Source organism: Felis catus, chromosome B1 (assembly GCF_018350175.1).
Source record: "Felis catus isolate Fca126 chromosome B1, F.catus_Fca126_mat1.0, whole genome shotgun sequence".
Lineage (NCBI taxonomy): Eukaryota > Metazoa > Chordata > Mammalia > Carnivora > Felidae > Felis > Felis catus.
The window spans coordinates 190,362,443-190,375,627 of record NC_058371.1 but is presented as its reverse complement, the minus strand read 5'-3'; the positions used below and the strand labels follow the sequence as shown (position 1 = coordinate 190,375,627).

The 13,185-nt window shown below is 38.0% G+C and overlaps 1 long non-coding RNA gene and 1 pseudogene across 1 annotated transcript in view; one reads left to right on the top strand and one right to left on the bottom strand.

Moving 5' to 3' along the window:
- LOC123385102 overlaps window positions 1-13,185 on the top strand; it is a 324,527-nt gene that overhangs the window by 213,155 nt on the left and 98,187 nt on the right. The gene's annotated exons all lie outside the window — the stretch shown is intronic.
- LOC101087061 lies at window positions 13-1,281 on the bottom strand (annotated as a pseudogene).

The window sequence follows — 13,185 nt, the reverse complement described above, 5'->3', positions numbered from 1 at the left end:
GTAGCAGACAGGTTAATACTCTTCACCCTTATCCTCTCTCTCAGCACTATTTGCTCCAATTTCTTCATACTCCTTCTCAAAGGCATGGGCCTCAGAAAACTCTCCTTCCTCCATGCCCTCATCCACATACCAGTACACACAGGCATGCTTGGCATACATCAGGTCAAAGTTGTGGTCCAGGCGAGCCCTGGCCTCAGCAATGACTGTGGTGTTGCTCAGCATACACACAGCTGCCTGTACTTTGGCCAGGTCTCCACCAGGTACCACACGGTTGGAGGCTGGTAATTAGTGCCAACTTTGAAGCCAGTGGGGCACCAGTCCACAAACTAGATGGTACACTTGGTCTTGATAGTGGCAGTGGCAGCATTGACATCTTTGGGAACCTCATCAGCATGGTACTACAGGCAGAAAGCCATGTATTTACCATGGCAAGGATCACATTTAGAGCCATCTGGTTAGCTGGCTCAAAGCATGCACTGGTGATCTCTGCTGCAGTAAGCTGTTCATGGTAGGCTTTCTACCATGGGCATCAGGCTGGTCTGGAATTCTGTCAGATCAACATTCAGGGCTCCATCGTATCTGAGGGAAGCAGTAATGGAAGACACAGTCTGGCTAATTAGGCGGTTAAGATTAGTACAGTTTGGGTGTTCAATATCAAGGTTTCTACAACAGATGTCATAGATGGTCTCATTGTCTACCATGAAGGTGCAATCAAAGTGCTCCAGGGTGGTGTGGGTAGTCAGGAGGTATTTGTAGGGTTCCACTACAGCTGTGGAAACATAGGGGGTTGGATAAAAGGAGAACTCCAGGTTGAACTTCTTGCTATAATCGAGAGAGAAACATTCCATCAGGCAGGTGAACATGGAACTAGTTTCCCCTCCAAAGCTGTGGAAAACCAAGAAACCTGAAGACCTGTGCACTGGTCAGCCAGCTTACGAATTCTAAGACAAGGTCAGTGATCTCCTTGCCAATGGTGTAGTGTCCTCGGGTATCGTTATTGGCAGCATCTTCCTTGCTTGTGACGAGATGCTCATGATGGAAGAACTGGAAGTAGGTGCCAGTGTGAACTTCATCAATGACTGTGGGTTTCAGGTCTGCAAAAACTGCCCTGGGCACTTGCTTTCCAGCACCCATCTCATTGAAGAAGGTGTTGAAGGAGTCATCTCCTCCCCCAGTGGTCTTGTCACTTGGCATCTGGCCATTGGGCTGGATGCTGTGTTCCAGGCCATAGAGCTCCCAGCAGGCACTGCCAATCTGAACACCAGCCTGGCCAACATGTATGGAGATATACTCACACGTGACTGAGACTTTTAGGGCTCCTTGGGGTTAGAGGAGGTGAGGGGACAATGACAAGGATCTCCCACTGACAGCTACCAAGGAGTCTGGTGAAGAAGTGACCTGAGATAGTTTTTATATTGGATTCATACTTTTGAGTGGTAAGAATTCTCTCCCTAATACAGTGCCAATTAGAATTGTTAAATTGTAGTCCAAGTTTTAATGAGATGAAAATAGCATAGGTTTTGGAGATAAGATTAAGTGGACATGAATTTTAGATTTTATTATTTTTTTTATTAGGAGTTTATTTTTTTAAGAGCAGTTTTAGGTTCACAGCAAAATTGAGGGGAAGGTACAGAGAGTTCCCTATACCCCTGTGCCCCTACACATGAACACAGCCTTTCCCATTATCAGTAGCTCCTAAGAGAGTGGTACATTTGTTAAAATTGATGATGACGAACATACATTGACGCATCATAATTACCCGCAGTACCTTGTTTACATGATTGTTCACTCTTAGTGTTAAACATTCTTTGTGTTTGCACAAATGTACAATGAAATTTATCTACTATTGTTTCATACAGAGTATTTTTCCTGTCTTAAACATCTTCTGTTATCTGTCCATCATTCTTACCCCTGACTCTAGCAACCTCTGGCAACCACTGATCTTTTTGCTGTCTCAATAGTTCTGTCTTTTCCAGAATGTCATAGTTGGAATTATTCAGTATATAGCTTTCATGAATTGGCTTTTTTCACTTAGTAATATGCATTTAAGTTAATCTCTTAACAAGGTTTTGATAGCTCTTTTCTTTACTCAGCACTGGAGGTGACACTGTTTCCCCCTTACCCCCATTCACCTATTGAAAGACATTTTCATTGCTTTCAAGTTTTGGTAGTTATGAATAAAGCTTCTATAAACATTTGTGTACATGTTTTTGTGTGAATGTAAGTTTTCAACCCATCTGGGTAAATATCAAGGAGCAGGATTGCTCGATCATACGGCAAGAGTGTGTTTATTTAGTATGAAACTGCCAAACTGGTTTCCAGAGTGGTTGTACCATGTTACATTCCCATAAACAGTGAATTAGAGTTTCTGTTGCTCCACAACCTGGCCAGCAATTGGTTCTGTCAGTGTTCTGCAGGCTTTGGTACTTAGTCTAATAATCCAGAGCAAGTTAATTCATATATTGGCATCTCAGCTTCTTTGTTGGTAAAATAGGATGTACTGAACTTGAAGCTTTATGAAGTTTTTTGGACAGTGTTCAACATGCATTATTTTTTCTTATTTTATTCTTAAATAGGAATTTGCTATTTTTCTGTTTTGTTTGAAGCAAAGGAAATGAAACCCTAAGTCACTGATCTCATACAGCTTTGTACCTTTGCATCTTTTTCCTCTGTCCTAGAATATTCCTCTTTCCTTTCTTCTCTACCTAGTAAACTTTTACTTTTCTTTCAAGACCCTTCAAGAAGAAACACTTGGAGGAATATACTCTGTTAGACATCATTTCAGCCATTTGCTGGATTATTTTTAATAACATAATGTACTTTAAATATCTCCATGAGATTGGAGAAGTAAAATGGGAATCTCAAGATCACACCATTCACAGGTAACAGAGAAGTAAAGGGTCTGATATTCTAATCTGGATTTATATAACCCTAAAGTACTTTGCAAATTTTCTTTTCATTCTCCTGTCTGCCTCTGCTGCCAGAGGGCTTTGTGTTCATCTTTCTTCTAACATTTATGTAAATTCAGTAGAATCATTTTTACATACTCCTCTTCCCTGGTAAACTATGAATGTGTCAAAGTCAGGGATCTTAGCTTGTTGATCATTGCATCTCAGCTCCCGAAGCACTCTTTGTATACACTGGATACTTAGTCAGTGCTTGGGCTAACATATGCACCAAATGTTGACATCCAGTTTTCAAATAATCAGTTTGTCATACAATGGAGGTATTAGCAAAAGGATGCTTAGCAGGATGTAATTTTCTTGTGTCATTCAGAAAATTCTACAGGACAAAGAAGGGCTTTAGGAGAAACACATCATTTTAAATATCAGTTATCAACAACCACAAGAGCAAACATATGTTCTGTTTAAAGTCATATCTTTACTGTAACTGTCTGTAAATTTCCACACAATCTACAAATAGTCACATTTTCTTGACAGCTGTCAGTACTTAAAATTTTAGTCTGGACCATGCAGACTTATGCACATTATTCATGAGTCTCCCCAGTACAGTATTTATAGAGAGATCAATGAAAAGATGGTCTGTGGGATTTACATAAATAAGTTTTAAAAGATTCCACATATTCTCATATCCTATTATTACACAGAAAATTAATTAAATCAATTTAATAAGAAGCCAGATTTTCCCATTAATGGTAACTATTTAAAACTTTAAAAATAACACCTTTTCAACCACATATAGAAGAAACAAAATTTACTGACCTTATTTGATTGGTTATCTATTTTTGTAAGTCCCCAAAGTAGCAAACAATTACTCTTGTCAGTTTTTGTTACAGTCTTGGAAAGATCTAGGGCAACCCTTTTTCATTTTTTTCTTTCTTCATCATGTTTTAATGCAGACAACAAGGACACTTCACAGGCTTATGCCAAAGACATCAATCGTTTTTTAATGAGGCCATAACCCTGAGTAGGTCATGGAATATTAAAAATAAATGAACATATTGCTGTCACTGGGGATTGAACTCTCTCGGCTGAAGGGTATCGATGAGGAAACACAATACCAGGACACAATACACTGAACTGCCTACGTTTCAAAAGGCAGTTAATTAGTAGACGCTATATGAACAGCCCCCTTGCCCATGTCCTTGGTGTGTTCAAGTCATGTCTGTGTCAATGAGAGAAACTTGCACTGCTCTTCTCAATAGAGGGCCAATTGGCTGAGACACATGACCAGGCTTTATCTACACAGGCAATTGGGAGAATTAAAAGGTCAGTCATTGAATAGTAAAGATTTCACTCTTAGTGGCCTTGTCTAGCAAGCAGATGATCCTCATGAATGAGCAAGAATGAGAATTATTGTTTGTGAGGACCTGGACCCAATCAATGGAAACTGAGGGGAAGGGAGAGTTGAATGAGAAGATAGGGTGTTACTATAATGACATTTAGGCTCTTCATCTTCAGCTCCTTAGCTGTCCCTCCAGACTCATCATCCACTATTCACTATCACACAGTCAGTGTAGAACCAAGATGGAAGCTCCCTTATTTCCTGTTAACATCTTCTGTGTCTAACCTGCTGGCCATTGTACATGTTGCTCACTTCCTCTGGGATATTCTTACCTATCTACTGGATAATGCCTATTCTTTATTCTGGTCTCAGACCATGTGCTACCCCTTCTGTGAAGTTCTCCTGACTCAGGCAGACCCTCTTGATCCATTGTGGGCCCCTCTGGCACAAATGCTTAAAATTGCCCACCAGATTTGCACAGCAAGGTGGTATCTCTGCAAAGCAGTTGCTCAGGGAGGGGCTTCACTTTCCAGATTGCCTTTCCTCTAGGTATGATCCTTCAGTCAGCTTTTGCTGTGGCCTGTGGGCAGAAATGTTATGCATCCCTTTCAAAGTGAGGTGTTTAGGAAGAGGTTGTGTCCTCTTCTGGCTCTCTTTCCATGTCCCGCAGTCCTCCAGCTGAATACAGAGACAGAAAGACCCTAGAGGATGGCTGAGGAAGGACATGGCTAAATAACATATGGAAGAAAACCACCTCTAGGCCATACGGAAACACTTGTATTTCAGCTATTGAGATTTTGAACTCATTAATTTTGCCAACTAAGATTTCCCTTATGGTGAACTATCCAAGAAATAGTTTAATATATTGACTCTGTGCCAAGAAAACGTGAATTTTGAAACTCTAATTTTTTTGTAGTATGATACAATCAATGTGCGTCTCTTTGTGGTAGACTTGGGGAAAATGTCTTGTCACCTTTGTAGCTCTGATGCCTCACAAACTGGTCACACTGTAATGGGAACAAAATAAAATAAGATGAATGAATGGTAATCTCAAAACTACCCTTTAATGAGCACCTTCTCTGCACAGTAATATATGTCATTTATCTCTGTTAATCTGCAACATCTGTGTAATGAGTATTAATACCAGTGTTTTCCAGAAGATCATAATCATTTATTCATTCAACCAGTATATGTTGATTCCTGATTCTGTACTGTAGATTTTGCAAGAAACTAGAGACAAAACTATGAAAAGAGAGACTTGTTTTTTTGTTCTTTCGAAGCTTAGTTAGTATAGTACATTAATTTACAAATTTTATATTCAGTGTTGCTGGGGAAGCTTTTTAAAAATATAAATTCCTGGGGAACCTGGGTGGCTCATTTGGTTAAACATCTGACCTTGATTTTGGCTCATGTCAGGATATTATGGTTCATGAGTTCGGGCCTCTCAAAGGGCTCTGTGCTGACAGTGCAGAGCCTGCTTGGGATTTTCTCTCATCCTCTCTCTCTGCCCCTCCCATGCTCTCTCTTCCTTAAAAAAAAAGAAAAAGAAATATATATATATATATATATATATATATATATATATATATATATTCCTACTAATGTTCAGGTTGAAACAGCCCAGTATAGCAATGCTGGAATGTTAATTAGATTTTTCTACCCCTAAACCGGTATTCTTTCGGAATTAAATTATTAGCAGGTTGTTGTCTGTTCCATGAAGAGTATTGATAGTGAGATAAGTCAATTTGGTTAACTGGCTGTCATAATTTGGTTACTAACAGGTAAGAGAGACGCAAGATGATATTACCTTTCAGTCTATTGAAATTTGGCAAGAAATTGATTCACAATTGTGCAGGCTGTTTGGCTACTTTGGAAGAACAACCAGATATTCTTTGCCATTGATCTAGCTCTCTCTCCATAGTCAGTTTTGGAGATAATTTATATTCATAAATGGTCCTAGAGCTGGAAGGAAAACCAGACAAAGTGGTAAAGTAATTTCTCCAAGGGCAGAGCAGCGATTTGAACCTTGTACTCTTCAGTTCTAATTTACTATGCCCTGGATGGAATTGCATTTTTCCCCTCTAATCTGCCCCTCTTTATTTTAAACTGAGCACTTCTATTGTTCAGGATGTATTAAGACTTTAGGGCAGAGAACAGTCTAAAAAACACCATCTCTTTACATTACATCATTTTTTAAAAGACAATTTTTTAAAAAGTTTATTTATTTATTTTGAGAGAAAAAGAGAGAGAGTACAAGTGGGGGAGGGCCAGAGAGAGAGGGAGAAAGAGAGAGAGAGAGAGAGAGAGAGAGAGAGAGAGAGAGAGGGAGAGAGAGAGAGAGAGAGAGAGAATCCCAAGCAGGCTCTGCACTGTCAGCCCAGAGCCCAACACAGGGCTCAAACCCATGAAATGTGAGATCATGACCTCAGCCGAAATCAAGAGTCAGATGCTTAACCGACTGAGCCAACTAGGTGCCCCTATATTCAATTTTGTTAAAAGAATTAGCTTCCTGAGTCTAATATTAAGAACACTAAACTCTCAGATGTCTTATGAATAGGGAGAAACTTTCAGCCAGTGTGATGAAATATCTTAAAGGCTAGTTGTCATATTAGTTTGCTAGAGTGGCCATAGCAGAATACCACAGACTGGGTGGCTTAAACAATAGAATTTTATTTTTTCACAGTCCTTGAAGCTAGATGTCCAAGATCAAGACGCTGGCAGGTTTGCTTTCTTCTGAGACTTGAACTCTTCTTGGTTTGCAGATGGTCCCTTTATCACCGTGTCCTTAAATGGTCTTTTTCTGTGTATCTCTGGTACCTTTTTATATGTCCAAGTTTCCTCTTCTTATAAAGGCACTGGTCATATTGGAACAAGACACACTTATGTAAAGGCCTCATTTTAACTTAATCACGCACAAACTGGTGCAGCCACTCTGGAAAACAGTGTGGAGTTTCCTCAAATAATTAAAAATAGAACTACCCTATGACCCAGCAATAGCACTGCTAGGAATTTACCCAAGGAATACAGGAGCATTGATGCATAGGGACACATGTACCCGTATGTTTACAGCAGTGCTTTCAACAATAGTCAAATTATGGAAAGAACCTAAATGTTCATCAACTGATGAATGGTTAAAGAAGATGTGGTTTATATATACAATGCAATACTACTTTAAGCAAGAAGAAAGAATGAAATTGTGCCAGTTGCAGCAACGTGGATGGAACTGGAGGGTATTATGCTAAGTGAAATACGTCAGTCAGAGAAAGACAGAAATCATGTTTTCAACCATATGTGAATCTTGAGAAACTTAACAGAAGACCATGGGGGAAGGGAAGGGGAAAAAATAGTTACAGAGGGGGAGGGAGGCAAACCATAAGAGACTCTTAAATACAGAGAACAAACTGAGGGTTGATGGGAGTGGGGGAGAGGGGAAAGTGGGTGATGGGCATTGAGGAGGTCACTTGTTGGGATGAGCAGTGGGTATTGTATGTAAGCCAATTCGACATTAAATTAAATAAAAAAATAAAGACCTTATCTCCAAATATAGTCACATTCTGAGGTGCTAGGACTTAGGGTTCAACATATAAATTTAGGGGGTTACAAATCATCCCATAGCAGTTGCTAACGAATAGTTTTGAATAACACCAATAAAGATGCCATAAGCAATTGTCCATCTCATGAAATTTACTAAGTTTTTTGTTTTTTTTCTGAAAAAACAAATTCAAGTAAAAATAAACACCAGTCTTGATTTAGTTCCCTCACATAAAAATATGTTATATCCATGACGATGCCATAACATCATTATCCTTTTAATAAACCTATGGACTCCAAAATATATGAAATCATTGTTCTATATGGATATATTGAAATGACTCCTGAGTGCATTTGTCTTGGTATCTGGTGAACCAGTTTATTACCTGAATTCTAATTGCATTCTCTCCAGATAAGTGAACTTTTGCAGATGACCTTCATCTCTACCAAAGCAGTGATGGTGCAGTACCTGATTTCTTCCTTGCCTAAGTCGGTGCAACCTCATAATGGTATCCTTATACCCATGTAGCAATTGTTCTTTTGCTTAGAGTCTGAAATTCAATTGCTTGACAGTTAAAATTCACAGTACAAGGTCAATTATTATGGATGATACTAGCTTGTAGCTAAGCCTTCTCCTTGTCTTTGTTTGCATGTCAGCTGGATTTCTCTGTGAGCGTAAATCCCATCAATACCCATCCAAGGAAACTAGCTTGAAAAATAATTGAGAGTGCATTTGAGCAATGATCAAACAAAGCTTTTTGTATTTTCAGAATAAATTTCAGGGAATGCATAGCAAATATCCCATTTTGGCAGCTAAATGCAAATGTTTATACAGTAGGGTAGACTACATATATGGACTCCTTTATCAAATATCAGTGAAAGTGGTTCCAGGAGCTGCCATTCCTCAGGAGAAGCAATATAATGTAGTTGTTATGAACACAGGTAGCTCAGTGGTTTCTCTCACAGTCTGGCTTCTGCTATCCCCTTCCTGGGGGGTTAGGTGTTTTGACACAATTCTTAACCTTTTTGTGACTTACTTTACTCTCATGTTGCACGCAAATGATGAAAATCATCCCTGATCATTAGAGATTTGAATATGACAATGGATGTAAAGTTCTTAGCCACATTGGCTGGTGTATATTGCGTTATCAGTAAAAGTTAACTTCACATATGACTCTAGAATACGTTGTAAAAATGTATTTTTCTAACAGATCTGAAATATATCTGTGAGGCCCAGCAATACGTGGGACTTTTGCTATTGAACGCCAAGTTATAAATTTTCCTGAGTCCTGTTACCAGAGTCCTGAGTTTTCTTGGTTCACATGCTGCTCCCATGAAAGGAGGTTTCCCCCAGTGGGTTAGAATTGGACTGCATTTGAGCATCCACAGCACAGCAAAGCAGGGGCGATATACTCTTCTGCAGATTCTATTCCTTTCGTAATTCTTATTTCAGTAGCATCAGAAACTGCCTTCCGATTAATCATTTTCATCAGCTTACAAGATAAATTATTTGGTGTATTTTCTTTGTTCTTTTTTCCTTTGCCAACTTCCCATATAGCTAGTTGTTTGAAAAGGAAACAAAAAATTAGTTCCTGTTATTCACATGTGGCTTATTGATTTGCTCAATAGCATCCATAATACATATTAATAGTGTCTTAGGAAGATATACTTTTAACTTTAAAAAATGGTGCCCATCTAATTTAAAATAAAAATAACGAAAGGGAGAGATAGAAACAGAGAGACAGAGCAAGAAGAGGAGGAAAAGAAGAGGGAGAGTGGGGGAAGAAGAGGAGAAGAAGATAGAGGAGGAAGTGGGGAGGAGGAGGGAAAGGAAAAGAGAAGAAGAAAGAGAATAAGAAGAGGGTTAGAGGGAGGAGGAGAAGAAGAAAGAACAATAATAAAAAAGAAGGGAAAAGGAAGAAGAGATATAAGAAAATAAAAACCCCAAGTCTTATATTTGGAAGTTGAATGTAAAAACATCTTTAAACCTTTTTTTTTTACCCACCTGAAACTTTTATTTGGTAAAAGTCAACCATCGTCTTCCTCAGGAAACAGGAAGCTATTATTTTAAAAATGCTGATGTAGGTAGGAAATATTCAATTCAGTTAAGTCCTACAGATAATTCATGAACCTTGTATATATTTAATTTCCTGTGAGATATAAAGAAAAAAATGTATTTTTGTTTGGTGTAAAAGTAAATAAAATAGAGTGAATTTTGAGTCACATTTAGGTTCATATCCCAGCTTCAATATATGTGACTTCCCCTTGGGATAGTGACTAACTCTGTTTCTTTTTGTACATAATAGGGGTAAAGTTTCCTATTTAAAACGCTTGTTTTGAAGAAAAAACAAACAGTGCATATGAAGTACTGAGAAGACCAGACACACAACATCTTTGTAATATATTTCAGTTTTATATCTGCCTGCCTTCAAGGAACTTGGGTTTTCTTTGGCACAGCACAGCATGAGTATATGATATACTGTGTCAATTACCAGGTTGTATGTGGTTACGGAACAGCAGGAGCTACTCCGACAGTGAGGTACTTGGAGAACTCAAGGAAGGGACAAGCCAGGGCCTCATGGAGCAGAAGAGAGTGGAGTTGGTGGCTGAAAGGAAAAGAGGGGGGCTTCTTTGCAGAAAGGAAGACTGGTGTTTAAGCAGGGCAATGGAAGTAGAGGTGGCTGAAGAAAAATGAGGAAAAAAAGGCTAACATTTCTTTAGCTTCCATGGTTCAAAAATTTCCTATACAGCTTCTTTGGAGGAGTCATTGGCTTGGATAGTGACAAGAAGACAGTGTTCCCACGGATGTAGTAAAATCACCAAATAGAAATTTTGTAGAATGATTCTTTTGTTGATGGCTCCTACAGGAGCCTTCCTTCCTGGGATCAGATCATCACATCCTTATTATAGAGACATCTGAAAATAGGGCAAAGGAAGCTACTTTTACTTTTTTTCAAGACCGTGAACAGTATTTATAATCATGGATTGAGTGTTTCTAATATTCAGCCATGGTACTGAGCACCTCACAAAATTTACAATTGATAACATGCTGCCAGGCATTTTTAGTTACTTACTAATTAAAGGGAAAAAAACTGAAACTATAAGAGTTTAAGCAACTTGATCAAGCATCCACAGTTTTAAGTAGAATAGCCAAGTCTTTTTGTTATATATATATATATATATATATATATATATATATATATATCCCCAATATGGGGCTAAAATTCACAACCTTGAGATCAAGAGTCTTATTCTCTTCCAACTGAGCCAGCCAGGTGCCCTACCTAAGAATGGCCAAGTCTTGTATCAAGATTCCTTCCTTCCCTCCCCTGAGGATTAATAAAATCTTATTTTTTAAGTTATCATACAGTAAAATCGACTTGTTCACATTGATAAAATTAATTGACTAAATTTTTAAGCATGTAGATTTGTGTCACTACAACTATAATCAAGATTTAGAACAGTCCCATCATCCCCAGAATTCCACATGTTATATTTTTAAGTTTACTTATTTATTTTGAGGAAGCAGAAGGGCAGAGAGAGAGAGAGAGAGGGGGAGTGAGAGCAGGCTCCATGCTGTCAGCACAGAAACCAATGTGGGTCTCGATCTCATGAACCGTGTGATCATGACCTGAGCCAAAATCAAGAGTCACTTAACTGACTCAGCCACCCAGGTGCCCCAAATCCTACATGTTCTATATCTTTATAGTCAACCCCTACTTCTACTCCTAACCTCCGTACAGAATCATACAGTGCATATGTGCTTGAGACTGGCTTCTTCCACTAAGTATAATGCCTTTGAGGCTCATATGGGTTGTTGCATGTATCAGTAGTTTGTCCCTTTTTATTACTGAATAGTGTTCCAAAGCATGGATATACCACAGTTTGTTTATTCACCACCCACTGATGTTCATGAATCCAGATTCATTTGATATTTCCTATCACCAAGCTAAGAAATTTTTCTATAAGCCCTTAGAAAATTCTTCTATCTCACCAATAATTCATAATGTTGTTTTTCTCAGTCTTAGTTTCTTTGATAGCACTCTTTTTCTTCTTTTTATGTACCTAAGTAAGCAGTCTAGTGATTAGGAGTATATATTCTATAGCCAGACTTCTTAGGTTTAAATATTTGCTCTGCAATTTACTTGCTGTGTAACACTGACAAGTTATTTAATCTCAATGGGCCTCAGTTTCTTTATCTGTAAAATAGGGATAATAGTGCCTACCTTGTAAGTTTCTTGTTAAGATGAAAAGAAATGATGCACACACACAATTTTTTGAAAGCTGCCTGCCACATAGTTACTACTGTAAAATGTTAGGCATCTCCATAAATATAATGAAATCATATACCCCCAAAATTTTAAAGCACATTTTTTATATGTGTATGCATTAATAGGCTTAAGTTGAACTTCCAGTATCAAATACTGATGACGGGGCTGAAAAATTAGTGGCGAGTACCATATTTTATGCTTTCAGGGTAGATAGAGTATAGGAAAATAAATCAACACCATTCATGTCTGTTGGATAACTGCTCTGAACACTGGCAGTGAGAAGTGAATCAAGTTTTATATGATAAAAATGGGATTATGTTTCTAACTACATTTGAATCTCAAGCAGCGAGATAAATGTGTTGATTCTTGCAGTTTGACAAAATGGATTGACTCTACTTCTACTTCTTATATTACGCCCATCCGTTCGTTCTTTTCTCAAGGGAGCATAACAAAGAGATGAGATTATAAAAGCAAAGACAAAGAATCACCCCTTTTCTCTGTCCTTGTTTAAAAAATGCTTTTGGGCATTGATCTTTTAAAAGTGTTTATATTTATTTTCTTCCTAAGTCAGAAGGGCAAAGGTGGGCTTGGGGTTTGTGCATGCAGAATATTCACTTTTGATATTTAATCGAAGCTTATATAAATCTATTTGGATCACTAATATAATTATACTGAAAATCTGTTGAGATACGGATTTTCCTTGAAAGTTCAAGCTCCTCTGGGTTACAAATAAAGCCACAACATTTAACCTGAACAGTTTGGAATAAGACAGAAAATGACATGTTTACCCTCTTTCTGAAAATAAACAAAATCAAAACTATCTTTCCATCTCATTGCCATATAGGAAGAAAATAAATACACACAGAAATGCACTGACATACACTTGAAACAGGAAAATCATAATCCATGGCGTTTTTTTTCCACAAACGGATATGTACATGTGTTCCCTTCTCATGTATCCATTTATGACTAGAACAGTTTATTCAGAATTTTTTATATACTTTCACAAATTTATCATTGCTAAGGGAATGTCCATTTATCTGTCCCTGACTGTAGAACTCTTGACATCATCTTTGGTGTGTGACTTCATAAACTATGACCATATTTTCCAAGTAATATGACTCTTTCTTTGACATTT